Genomic DNA, 13,888 nt, shown 5'->3' with positions numbered 1-13,888 from the left:
GTCGATGTAAGCGATGACGAACTGATTGAGGTACTCCCGGAAAACCTCATTCATGAAACCCTGGAACACAGATGGGGCATTGACCAGACCATACGGCATCACCCGCTATTCATAATGGCCAGTTGGGGTAACGAATGCAGTCTTCCATTCGTCTCCCTTCCGAATGCGAATAAGATTATAGGCGCTGCGTAGGTCAAGCTTGGTAAAGATTGCCGCTCCTCTCAACAACTCCAGGGCAGCAGGAACTAGGGGAAGAGGGTACCGGAACTTCACAGTTATCTTGTTGAGGGCGCGATAATCAATACAGGGGCGGAGACCTCCGTCCTTCTTGGCCACAAAGAAGAAGCTAGAGGCAGCTGGAGAGGTGGATGGGCGAATGTATCCCTGGGAGAGAGCCTCCGTGATGTACTCCTCCATGGTGGTCTGTTCTGGAATAGAGTGAGGGTAGATCTTACCTCTGGGTACAGGTTCACCCGGCAGGAGGTCGATAGAGCAGTCCCAGGGTCGGTGAGGTGGTAGCTGTGATGCCTGAAGGGGACAGAAAACGTCCTGAAAGTGGGAGTAGCAGGATGGAAACTCTCTGGACTGTGAGCTGGTCGGGCTTTCGATGGTAGTGGTGTTATCGAGTACCAGTAGGGTGATATCCTCTGAGTGCAGGCATCCTACTTGAAGCTTGATGGGGCCGACCCAGTGACGGATATGCCCCCTGCCCAAAGGTTTGCCAGTTATGGTTTGGATCTGGAGACAGGGTTCACAGGTGTGTTTCTGGAGAAGGAGACATTTGCAGAGAGTGTCAGAGATGAAATTTCCGGCTGACCCAGAGTCGAGGAGTGCTGGTACTGAGAGAGAGGAATCAGAGGCAGTAAGTGAGACCTTAGTTAAGAGTGGGGAGGAGCAGATTCTTGGAGAGTGTAAATAACTCACCAAAGGGCGAGGTGGCCGAATGGGACACGAAGAGATTACGTGTCCCTCCTTTCCACAGTACAGGCATAACTTCTGGGTCAACCGGCACTGGCGCTCAGCAGGGGACAGGCGGTAGGAGTCCAGCTGCATGTTGTCACCTTCAGTGACAACATGTGAATAGCTAGAGGGTGGTTGGGCTACAGCTGGAGGATGTGGTAACGCAGGCAGCACGGCAAGACAAGACCTCATACGATTAGCCACCCAAATAGAAAGTAGTATGAAGCGCTCTAGACCCATAGCATCATCAAATGAGGAGAGATGTAGTCGTAGCCGTGGTTCCAACCCCAAGCGGTAAACGGTGAGGAGTGACGACTCATTACATCCGCTGGAGGCTGCGAGTGTGTGAAATTTCAGGGCGTAATCGTTGATGGAACTCATTCCTTGGCGGAGATTATACAGTTGTTCACCTTGCGAAGTATCCCCTGCAGGGAAACCAAAAACTTCCCGAAAGTGTTGGGTGAAGCTGTCAAAGGATTGGGTTACAGGGCTATTGGAGTCCCAGAGAGGTTGAGCCCATTGTAATGCTTGTCCTGTTAGAAGAGTGATGATGAATGCAACCTTAGGGAGTGTCAGGCTGAACTGTTACAACTGTCTGGCACATCCCTGGAGAGAAAAATTAGAAAATCTGAATCTGAACAATAAACAAAAGCACAATTTTACAACACAACAGTGCAGCATGCTGCTTGTTTTAAACAGCTGAGAACTCTATTCTAACTGTAAAGGCCTATTACTTTTAAAGTGTTTGTTTTCTTGTCATGTCATGCCAGATTTTAACCAATTTTACTAGCTTTCAGATTTTTTATTATACAAGTTTGTTAACGTGTCATTTAGTAATGCAAAATTTACAAGGACCTTTTTTTTATATTAATCTAAAGGTGCTCTGGTTCACCTTTAGTGTGTGTTCGGTGTATTTTTAGCCAAAGTATTATCTATACTGCTGCTTGTTGTGTCTCTGCCACAATCTATTTTTGTTAAAATAACTGCGTTGGCATCTCTCTACTCAAATTGATATGAGGGTATGGGGCAACTGTAGCACAGTGAGTGAAAAAGGGCATAAATAAATCAGGTTTGGTGATAAAAAAAAAGACATTCCAGGATAGGCTGTAGCCCTGAAAGCCCTGATCTATCTAAGCACCTGAGAGCTTTGTAACATTCTTTTTAATGGGGATAGCCAGGGGCGGACTGGCCATGGGAAGAGGGAAGCTTTTCCCTGTAGAAAATGAGGCTGAATGACAACTACAACACCCCCCCTAACAGCTTTTATTTCAAATTCATGGCCAGTTTCTCTTCCCATTCTGCCCCTGGGGATAGCTCGGCCAATTAGTTGCAGCAGAGTTTGACAAAGACTCACAACGTGACTGGCATTCCACAGGTGGCATTTATTTGCAGCCTTACATGAAATTTGCAGTTAGTAAACACTCCACTGCCAAAAGTGTTACTTAATAAACAAAATAACTCAGTTATTCTGAGCAACGTTTATTCAGTGAAAATGTCTTGTGCCCCGCAGACTTGCTGTGTGCACAGCTTGTGATCACTACTTAGACTGAGCGCTCAACAGCAAAGGAAACAGTAAAGAACGCACTGCTCTTAAAGAGGCAGTACCAAATTCTACCTGTTACAGCTTGTGGTGCATAGCCATGTCAGCAGCCCAGTTCACTTCCAGTGCACTCTGTCAGTATTTATCACGGTATGGGCTGGATAAAACCTATTCGGGGTCCGGTCTGCCAGAGTGGGCCGGACTAATGATTGGGTGGGCCTGGCCAACAGACCCAAATGGCCCACATGCTTTTATTTATATCTAACCTAAAATTTACCTAACATTAATATATTTTATACATGTATTTGTTTGATACAATATGTTTGATATGGGTCTTAAATAAAAACAAATAATTGTTAATTAAATGTTGTGCATGAGATCAACTGTATTTCTGTCTTCAACCACTAGGAGCAGGTCAGAAATTCAGAAATCAGTCTGGTTTTGAACCACTGCTGTTTAATTGCTGGCAACAGAACCATCCACATGCAATCGACCCACCATTTCTCTGTGGCTGCTGAGACCACCTGTTACCAGGCCTGGGTGAACAAAAAAGGGGAACATCAGAATAATCTCCACTTTGATATGTATCTCATATACACTTTGTGGAGTTGCACTACTGCTCATGTTTCTAAGATGCTTTTGAAGCTAAGGTATGTACTCAGTTTCATCAGAAATAACTCTCTTCATGTTCTTCGGAGGATTAAATGCTTATAGCCTCTTATTTCATCCACAGTGAGCTGAGTTCAAGTACCACAGTTTGGGTTTTAGTGCCTGCGCTATCATCCAACCACCCACACAAATACACACATATGCACACATACGCACTTACGCACAAACACATCCACATAAAGGCTCTCAAGGGAAGCTGGTGAGATGGAAAACACACTAGGGTATGCAGGCAGGTGTATGTTTAGCTGTGTTATGCAAAAGAGTTAGCAGAGAGCTCTTGTCAATGCTAAGCAGGACACTTCATCCATCTGCCGTTATGTATTAATGTGTGTGCGTATGAGTATAGCTGAGTGCTCTCAAGCGTCATTATCTCGCATTACCTGTACGGTAGCGTGAGGATGGCTGTGGAGGAGGAAGAATCACTAGGGAGAGAGTTATGGATTTGAATACATCTCCTTTCATACACAGACACACACAGAGAAACAGCAGCAGGTATGTGTGCACACACCTGACCTTTCCTCTCTGTGCTTACACATATTTGCACACGTCACTTAACTCAACATTCGGTTCAGAGCTGTCATGATCGAGTCACCTTTTCAACCAAATCAATCTCTACAAAGTCCTTTATTCCTCTGTCCTGCGGCATTAATACAACCATTTAAGGTTCTGTCCTTGTGGAGACAATAGACCTGGCACTAATATAGACAGGTGGAAGCACAATTCACAGTTACAGGCATCTACTACTTGATGAGTTTTTTTCAAATCCACAGTTGTTGCTGGAGGAGAAAATATGCATCAGAGAGTATTTTGCTTGTGCGTGATGATGACATGTGTGCTGGTCTACCTGTGTGTGCATGCATGTGTTTTCTTCTTTAACTACACCTGAGGCCCAGCCCAGAATTTTGTGACATGCCCGGACCAGACAGTCAACCCAGTTCAAAACTTGCCAGAATATCTACAGTATATGGCATGAATGTACAATCAGGCCTCTGGTTCCTCTCCAGAAACCTCAAGCAGAAATCAATAGTCATTCACAGGCCTGATTATACAAAAGATCCCCTCAATCCTATTTGCAATTCCAATGCTTTCACATCACTAGGCCTCAGTTCACGAATTTGTCCTTTCCACCTGACAGGGACGTAAGTGATGACAGAGCAATTGACATCATCGTCATCTGCGTGCAGTGTATGAAAAGACAGATCTTTGCATCATGTTCTTTTTTTATTAGATGAGCCTGAATGACCTTGCTTTGGTGATGAAAAATAAAGAAGTCAGCGCTGATGTGGAGAAATGTGCCTGTGCTCATCTCTGTAGAGTAAGTGGGTTTGCAATGATTGAGAGGGAGACACAGTCTATAGCCATGTGTCAGTGACTGGCAAAGAGACAGAGTAGAACATGTGTGTGTGTATGTGCCAGATAGATGCAACACAGTTTTAGTCTCTGTTAAGCTTTGATCATTTCCAGTTTAATCAGTGCTAGAGTTGCGACAGAAAGATTGTGAACACCTTAACACAGGGGTTTTCAAACTGAGGTCTGAGGACATCGAGGGGGCTGTAAAGGGTGCTAGTGGTCCACATGATATTCCAAAGAAACAAATAATTTGTAATTATATATGTATATATATATATATATATATAGATATATATATATATATATATATATATATATATATATATATATATATATATATATATATATATATATATATATATACACATACACCTTACTGCTAAACACAATGTACACTGATGTTTTTTAGGAAAACAATTTGCTCTATATTTCTTTTCTTTCATGTTTATTAGGTGGTACAAGTTAAAAATATAAAAATGGAAAATGCACACAGCAGTCACACTCTGGTCTCAGAAGGATAGATACAAATATTTCTGGAACATTTAGCTATCACCTTTAGCTTACTTATGAGGGGTTTTAAGGTCATATTCTCTGTAAATGTTCTGTAAATATTTATGGTAAAAAAAAAAAAAAAGAATTTAATTGAAAATATTTATTTCAGTACATAAATGATTTAAAATCATTTATGTACATCTAAGAATAATAGAGAGAATAAGATGATGTAATTCTAAATGAAAATGTAAATACATTTAAAGATAATATTTTACAGATCATATACACACACACACACACACACACTGATCAGCAACATATTTAAAACCACCTGCTTAATATTGTGTAGGTCCCCCACGTGCCGCCAAAACAGCATCAATCCGCATCTCAGAATAGCATTCTGAGATTATATTCTTCTCCACACAATTGTACAGAGTGGTTATCTTAGTTACTGTAGACTTTGTCAGTTTTAACCAGTCTGGCCATTCTCTGTTGACCTCTCTCATCAACAAGGCATTTCCATCCACAGAACTGCTGCTAATAGATATTTTTTTTTGTTTTTGGCACTGTAACAATTAAGAAGGTAAAGGAGGAAGATAGGACCGGTTTGACAAACACATATACATTTAATGACACTTCAGCGTACAAAGATACAAAATCACACACTGCTTTTCAGCCAGCTTCGTCAAATCATAAGCACTCAAACACACGGACAAGCTTCGTACATCTCTCTCCCATCTTCCACTGTCCCTTCTCCTTAAATACTCCCGCCTCCCCTCGCTGGAACGCAAGGCAGGTGTGAAGTGCAGGTGGAAGTCATTTGCCACTTATCATCCCGGACTTGCTCTACCCAGATGCCACTACGCTCCGCCCTGCTTACCCCCATTGCCGAACTCAGGTCGGGGATTTCTCTTTTGCACAGTACTATATATATATTTATGTATGTATACAGTATTTGGCTTTAGTACAATGAAATTATAAAAGCCAATAATTTAATTTGGCTAACAAGATGTCTTTATAATATTATTTACTATTTTTCTCATACAGTAAAAAACAAATTGGTCTTGAAAATATAAAGCTGCATTTACATTTTAGGTAGGGGAATCTCTTGTGAGGGCCTCATCTTATTCTGGGATCCTTGACATAAAAAAAACTCATGTTCTTTTTGGGGTGTGAGATACACCAAGGCCATTTTAGCCTAAATAAATAGGTATCAGTCTCAGGTTGATACTTCATGACTTTTCTTAATCTTTTTAAATCTGTTTATAAACAACATTTTACATAATACTTTAGCTGTTCTGTATGAGAAAAATTGTCTGAAGCCTAAACACAAGTTTTGATTTACTGACTGGTATATCAACATTACTAGAATGGATGCATTCACATTTCACATTTTTTTTTTTTTTTTTTTTTTTGTGATACAAGAGGGGTACAGCTTCAATAATATTGGGTCTATTGGGTTTTGATTTAGTTAGAGGAACATTATAAAATAATGTTAAGAGAAAATAAGAGGTTGATTTTTCAAATTACAACTAGTATTTTATATTTGTACATGTACATCATTGGGGTCACTAGGACTCCAAACATAAAAAAAACAGTAGATCTTAAGAGAATTAGGGGTTATGATTATATTAAAAGTATATTATGGTGGAAAATGTGTGGTTTAAAATCTAATGAAACAAGCTGAAGCAGAATTTTTATTTATATTGTTTTGTTTTCAAACAGAAAAGTTAAAGTCTTGACCATAACCTAAACTGAAGTGAGCATTTGATGCAAGACAGCCAAAGAATATAAATGACTTAAAGCATTTTTGTAAAGTTGAATGGGCATGAAATTCATTGTGTCAATGTGTAGGATTGATCAATAGTTTTATAAACGCTTGGCTAAAGTTATTGCTGCTGAAGCAGGTGCCACCAGTTCAGATCTAAAAGCTCACACATTTTTTTCAAATCTAGGTGGTGTGTTGGACCAATGTTTTCAATAAAGACATGAAAATATGCTTTGTTTTAATTGTTTAATAGATTTTCTTTATTACAAGAATTTTAATGAAGCACAGCTCACATTTTGGATTGCATTTTAGATTACCATTTCAGATTACTGTGAGATGACAGATAATTCGAAAGACCATTTCACTTTTACAGTTAATATGGTGTGGTAAACCTATAGTTGTTAAATATCTGGGCTAGTTAACAAAAAGTTGTAGGTTAAAACCCCACAAGTGGTGATCCTTCAACTTGGTGATCACAATCCTTTATTCACCATTTTGTTCCTTGCTGAAAAGAACAGCATTGGTAAGCATACAATTCCTCAGCTTTTTACTAGTTTGCTGATGGTCTAGATGGTCTTTTCAGTAGTTTTCAGCAAGTTACTTTACCACAAGTAGATTCGGGGAGCTGCACCTGTAATGAATGTACTGTAAGTCTCTTTGGAAGAAAGGGTCAGACAAATCAGTCACATTACTGTATAGCTGTTGATTCATCCAAAAGGTGAATACTGAGTTTAAAATGTCTAAACATTGAACTAACTTACGTATATAGTACTTTGTTCCAACTAACTTAAATTTGTAAAGTTTAATGGCTCAATATTTTATATTTGGTTTAATATTTAATGTAAAAGCTGACACTCGTCACAAAGCACTAAGAAAAAGGCTGATAAAAGAAATATAGGATAAATAAATTATATTTAGGCTGGTTCATCTCTCTCTCTCTGTCTCACTCACACACACACACACACACACATGCATTGGTGCGGCTATCCTTACGAGGACTCTCCATAGTGATTTTTATACTGTACGAACCATAGATTCTATCCCCTAAACCTAACCCTCACAAAAAACTTTCTGCAGTTTTTAAGCGATTTGAATTATGGGGACACTAGTAATGTCCTCATAAACCACATCAACAGCATAATACCCTTGTAATTACTTGTTTGTAACCTAAAAACTATTTCCTCATAAACCACCCAAACCTGCACACACACACAAACACACACAGACACACACACTGTCACTGGACATTAATCTTAATCAGTATTCCATTGCTGTTAGTTATGGGCAGTGAATTTTTAAAGCCAATTCAATATTAAATGTTTTGAGGATTATTTATTCGGCCAGTGGTTATCTGTCAGCAGCATGTGAGCTGATGGGTGTAATGGCATTTCACTGTTAATGAGTATTGTTATGCTGAAGTCTGGTCTTTGGCACAGACTGGCTAGGTGTACATCCAAAATATCTTCAACTGTGTCTAGATCAGAATGTAAAAACAATTTTGCAAGTTTTATTTAGCAGAGCTTATGGCATTAAATTCACATGAGAATTCACATTATTGCCATATTAAGATTATCCGATTATGCATTCTTATGATAGGGTTATAGCTGACTTAGTTTGTTTCTGATTATATCTAATAATTTTTTGAATGCATTGTTGTCAGAGGAATAGCTCATTTAAATTATTTTTCTTTGAGTTGCTCCAGATGGCAGACTTTTGAACAAATTTGTCTGTCTACATGGATACTCCACAAAAAGTATACAAAAGGAAAGAAACAAAAGTTCAGTGCTTATCTTTTGAAAACATATTCGACATATGCATAGGAGTTCGATGAGTTCATTCCAAAGTGTGACCATTTACAGAACTCAACTGTGAACACAACACACGAAACTGGAAATGAAGAACCGTGGGGGGAAGCATTGTTAAGACCAGGATGATGAAAGAGCGACGAGATCAGAGAGGTGCTAGAGAGGTAGAGAAGGTCATTAAAACCACTTCTCACCCAGAACAGGTGTTGTTTTAAGGATCCCTCTGAATGTTGAGTGGCTGTATCCTCCCCACCAGGCTGGCTGCATATAATTAAAACTGAACAGAAAAAATATACTCCTCAACTCCCTTTCCCTCCACTGCTTTCTCTTCGTTCTGCCCTTTTTCCTGCCTCTCTCTCTTCCAGCTTGAGTTCAGGTGAGGAGGAAAACTTGTGCTTAAGTGGTCAGGGCTAAAGCAGCAGATTGGAGCTTAGTGTCATGCTGTGTATGGGAAACTGAGGCGGGGTGTACAGCCAGCTATGGGACACAGGGTGGCAGACACAGGGTTCCAGCAAGATAATAATTAGTGCTGGGTAGTAACGGATTACATGTAGTCTGGATTATGTAATTAGATTCCAGAACATAGTTTTTCAAACTACTCAAAACAATTCATTCAAAAATTCATTCATAACCTTGATAAGTAGTTAGAACTTTCACTTTCTTTTGAGTTCACGAAACTGATACCTTTTAAATAACCTGAATAGTTTTATTGTTTTAAGCTTAACAAACTTATCTATTTAAATTTACAGGAACTTACATTTAACTGAAACTGGGCAGGGTTTTTTTATTTAACAGCATGTCACTCGACAGGGAGAGTCATGTTAAAATTAAATGTTATATAATGCTCATGTTTCAGTTATCATAAAGTTTGGGGGGCTTGAAGACATGTACAATTTTAGATTGATATACAGTATATATCGTTGAGCAATTGTGATGCTAATCGAAGCATAGTGTTTCCAATAAGCATGCATTTAGCATTTTAGCATAACTTGCTAGCTCTAGCTAGTTAGGTTCCTTTTATTTAGTATTTAAGTTAAAAGAGTAACAATTTAAAGTTGTGTCATTGAAATGTATGAGTTAGCTTAATCAATATTTCAAGTTATGAACAATTATCATGCATGTATTGTACTAGATTTTGTAATCAAAATCTAAATGTTCTGTTAACTTAAAAATTAAGTTTATTAACTTAAAAATATTGTCTGATGTTTTGAATTCTGCTAACTTTTTAGGGTTTACAGTACTTGTAATTAGATTACATTACATGTTAAAATACTCATAGTCAGATTACAGTTACTTCTTCATGGATTACATGATGACATATTAATCAGACAATGACAGTAATTTGTTAATAATTTATCGATCCTCCCCTAATTCTTCTTTTTTATATATTTTTAATTGTTCATTCTAAATCAGCTGACCACTGACATACTGTAAATTAAATTCAATGAGTCTTTGAGTGTTTTCGGGAGAAATGGGTTGTGGAATTGCACACACAGACCTGAAACTAGACACTAGTCTGGTGACTATAATTACACTTTTTAGATTAAGAGTATACTCCGCATTTGACCACTAGATTTACAAAAACATTATTTAACTTTTTTAGGAGACTCAGGGAAAAAAACATTATGTGCATTGTAAACTCTGCATTCCAAAAGCTATTATCCTGTTAAATCCTGTTAATATCCCAAAAAACATATTCCACGTCAAATCTCAGTGTGATAGCATGTTTTTTTCAAATTTACATTGCAGATCTAACCAATTCCTGATGACACATTTTAATAATTATTTTAATTATCATATAACTATGTTCTGCTTTGTCTTTGAAAGGGGTTTGTCCATCAAAACGACTGCATTAGTCAGATTTAGTTTCGCAAAATGCTTAAATAAATGCTAATTAATGCACTTTCGCTTTTGATAACGTTTGAGACCAACTTAGTCTCATAGAATGTACATTAATATAAGTAAAACTGAGTTTTAGTTGCTGCTTTCTATGTTTTTTCTCGATTTCTCGTCACACTCCATTTCCTTTCGCCCCTGTTAAGCTCTGTGCATGTCACTGATAGATGTTTTTGTAATGCAGAAATTGCCGAAGTAAGACCAAGTTTGTTAAATGCACCTTGGGGTTCCTGTCAATGATTCTAGAAACTCTCAAAAGAAATTCTTTCATTTATGGAGGGACTAAATCTCAATCAGCATCATAGGGGAAACCATGCAACTTCTTATTTTTATACCATGTATAATACATTTGCAATCCATGCTAATGTATTTGTGCCAAAAGCACCACTCAAATGATTAAACAATGCCTTCTCATGACAAATAATTATGACACATTTTTGTTTCCTTTTAACAGAGTCAAGAGTTGTCACAGAGACAGGTGAGATATCTTACAACACATATTTCAGTAATATCTCTCAGGGAGTAAGAAAATTGTTTGCGTACCTTTCCATGATAAAATCACTTACAGCACCTTTAAGTGCTCTATATATAACTCAGTAACAGAGAAATAGAGAAACATACAAAATATCTTCAATTCATATATACTGATTCATAACGTTTTCTTAAAAGCTTTTGTAACACTGTTAAAGAATGGGTAAGGAGGAGGTTGAGAACCGGCTTGTCAATATAAATAATATTTAATTAAACTTAAAACCAAAACACACAAACATAAACACACACATGACGGACATGCCCGTAATTCTCTCTCTCTCGAACCATCGTCACCAGCCGCCTTTATCCCTCACGCGCCTCATCAGGCCGATTGGGGACCGGGCGTGCGATATTCCGACCCGGCCCCGCCCCCCTCCGCTCCACACTCCTCCCGGCGTTATCTCAGGCCGGGGTGCCACCGGCATGACGTAAATCCCCCCCTATCCCTGGGGCGGGGTATATCTTGTCTCTTCCCTCCTCCCCTCGCGGACGGCGGTCTCCCTCAACCCCTCCGCGTCTCTGGGGACGGCAGGGCACTCCTCCGCCCCCGGCAGCGGCTCCCTCGCTCCAGGCGGTCAGGGTATCCAGTCCCCACTTGCCCTGCGGACGGCGGCCATTCTCCGCATCTGGCCATTCGGGCTACTCCGTCACCCGGCAGATGGCAGCGGCGCTCCCCTGGGTGGACGGCAGTGTCGAGGACTCTGCAACGGGCATCCCTCCTCCTTCCCGGGCTTTCGGCACCAATGTAACACTGTTAAAGAATGGGTAAGGAGGAGGTTGAGAACCGGCTTGTCAATATAAATAATATTTAATTAAACTCAAAACCAAAACACATAAAAACACACATGACGGACATGCCCGTAATTCTCTCTCTCTCGAACCATCGTCACAGGCCGCCTTTATCCCTCGCGCGCCTCGTCAGGCCAATTGGGGACCGGGCGCTTGATATTCTGACCCGGCCCCGCCCCCCTCCGCTCCACAGCTTTAAAGCAAAATTGTTTAAAAAAGGTATAGATTATCGTACTCAAATCCATGTTATATCAAATAGACAAGAGTTATGTAAAAGGTAATCCAAAAGTAATCATATTATATTATCCAAAAATATAATCCAAGAGATTACGTTACTAATTGCAATTTTAACTGTATAACTTGTTATCAGTACTGGGTTACATTTAATCAGTAATCTACTCAGCACTGATCATAAGAGTATTTGATGGCTTCAGCACTGGCCATGTCTGAGAATGAAATGTCCACTGCTGGGTTGTATGTCCGTGTCTGTCTCTGAATGTTTGTGTCTCTGTTTCCGATCAATACTATTGACTGTACACCCCTGCAAAAACACTAATGATGCTTTTATTGTCATCACTAAAAGTAAACATCTCTCGGTTATCAAACCTTTGAAGTTTTTCAGCAACTTGTTTGCAGTTTGTCCTCTTTAAACGCCCTCAGATCTACAACTGATTTAAACTAAAACTTTGCACCAATTAGCTCTTAACAAGCTATGATCTTCCATTTTGCACTTTATCACAAATCTTTTGATTTGCGGTGTTGGTTGTAATTCGATTACAAATTAATTATTTACTGTATTTCAATTACTAATTTTAGTAAAAAAAAAAACATTTTAAATTCTTGTAATCAGTTCACAGTATATGACTTTAAATGAATTGAATTACTTTTAAGTATATTCATAGGGTTTATTGTTGAGTAAGTTACTCAAAAAGAGTAATTCACAGCAAATTACTAATAATTCTCTTAATATTTGATGAGATTACATTACTAATTACTGCATTGAAAAAGTAATCACATTACTAATTATTTTACTTTTAAGTTACTTTCTAAAATACTTGTGCACTCAAATTCAAACTAATGTCTCCCAAATAATTTCTTCCATGTTTATTGTTACACACAAGTCATACATTGAGCACCTCACATTTCTCCTTCACAATAACTGATTACATAATATTATTATTCATATATTATTTTATGTAGAATACATAATTCATGTATTCTACATAAATAATATATTAGAAAAATGCATAAAACTAAAATGTACTTAATAATCTGTAATCTAATTACAATATTTAAAAATTCTGCTTATATTACAATTACTAAATATTTTGCAATCACCCAACACTGCTAGGGTTCCACATATTTCTAAAGGAATATTATTTATGTAAAATACGTTTGAAACTTGAATTATGTTCATATTTATATTGCATTTCTGTGATATTATGTGACATTTTAAGATTATGCGCACCAATGTAGGAAGAAACGTGCAGTGCTGAGTGAATGAATTGTGTGCAACAATGAACAAAGAAGAAATATAGACATTATTTTGAATTTGGTGAGCAGAAAATTGCTGTGTTTTATAAAATAACGTGTGATTTCTTTTTCAATTAAGCAATCAGCTAAGTAATCTGATTACATTTTAGACAAGTAATTAGTAATTTGTAACAGATTACTTTTTTGAGTAACCCAACACTGTTGATTTGTAACTGTGTAGTAGTGCATTAATTCCAGTCAGTTGGTAAATGCTACACTGTTTGTCCTGTCTGGTCGAGAAAGATGGAACAGTAATGATAAGCACATACAACTCTGCTGCAGTAATAGCAGCGCAGATGCAGAGCGTGCATCATGTTTCTAATGGGACAATTAGAGGAACATTTGGAGCCAGATGCCGTGAGAGTAGCCATGAACCTGATACAGCCTCTAATGATGGATGGGGGGGAAAAGAATGAAATACACAACCACTCTCACACTGTTTAGCTTTCTGATATATGTGTGTGCATTGACATTGAGGCTTTACTGTGACAACATGGCTAGACTCAAGCCTCTTTGCCTTGTTGTGGTGCAGGGTCATGTGGACAGATATTTCTG

This window comes from Xyrauchen texanus, chromosome 5 (genome assembly GCF_025860055.1).
Source record: "Xyrauchen texanus isolate HMW12.3.18 chromosome 5, RBS_HiC_50CHRs, whole genome shotgun sequence".
NCBI lineage: Eukaryota > Metazoa > Chordata > Actinopteri > Cypriniformes > Catostomidae > Xyrauchen > Xyrauchen texanus.
The sequence above is the reverse complement of the archived record's forward strand: the minus strand, read 5'-3'. Positions refer to the sequence as shown.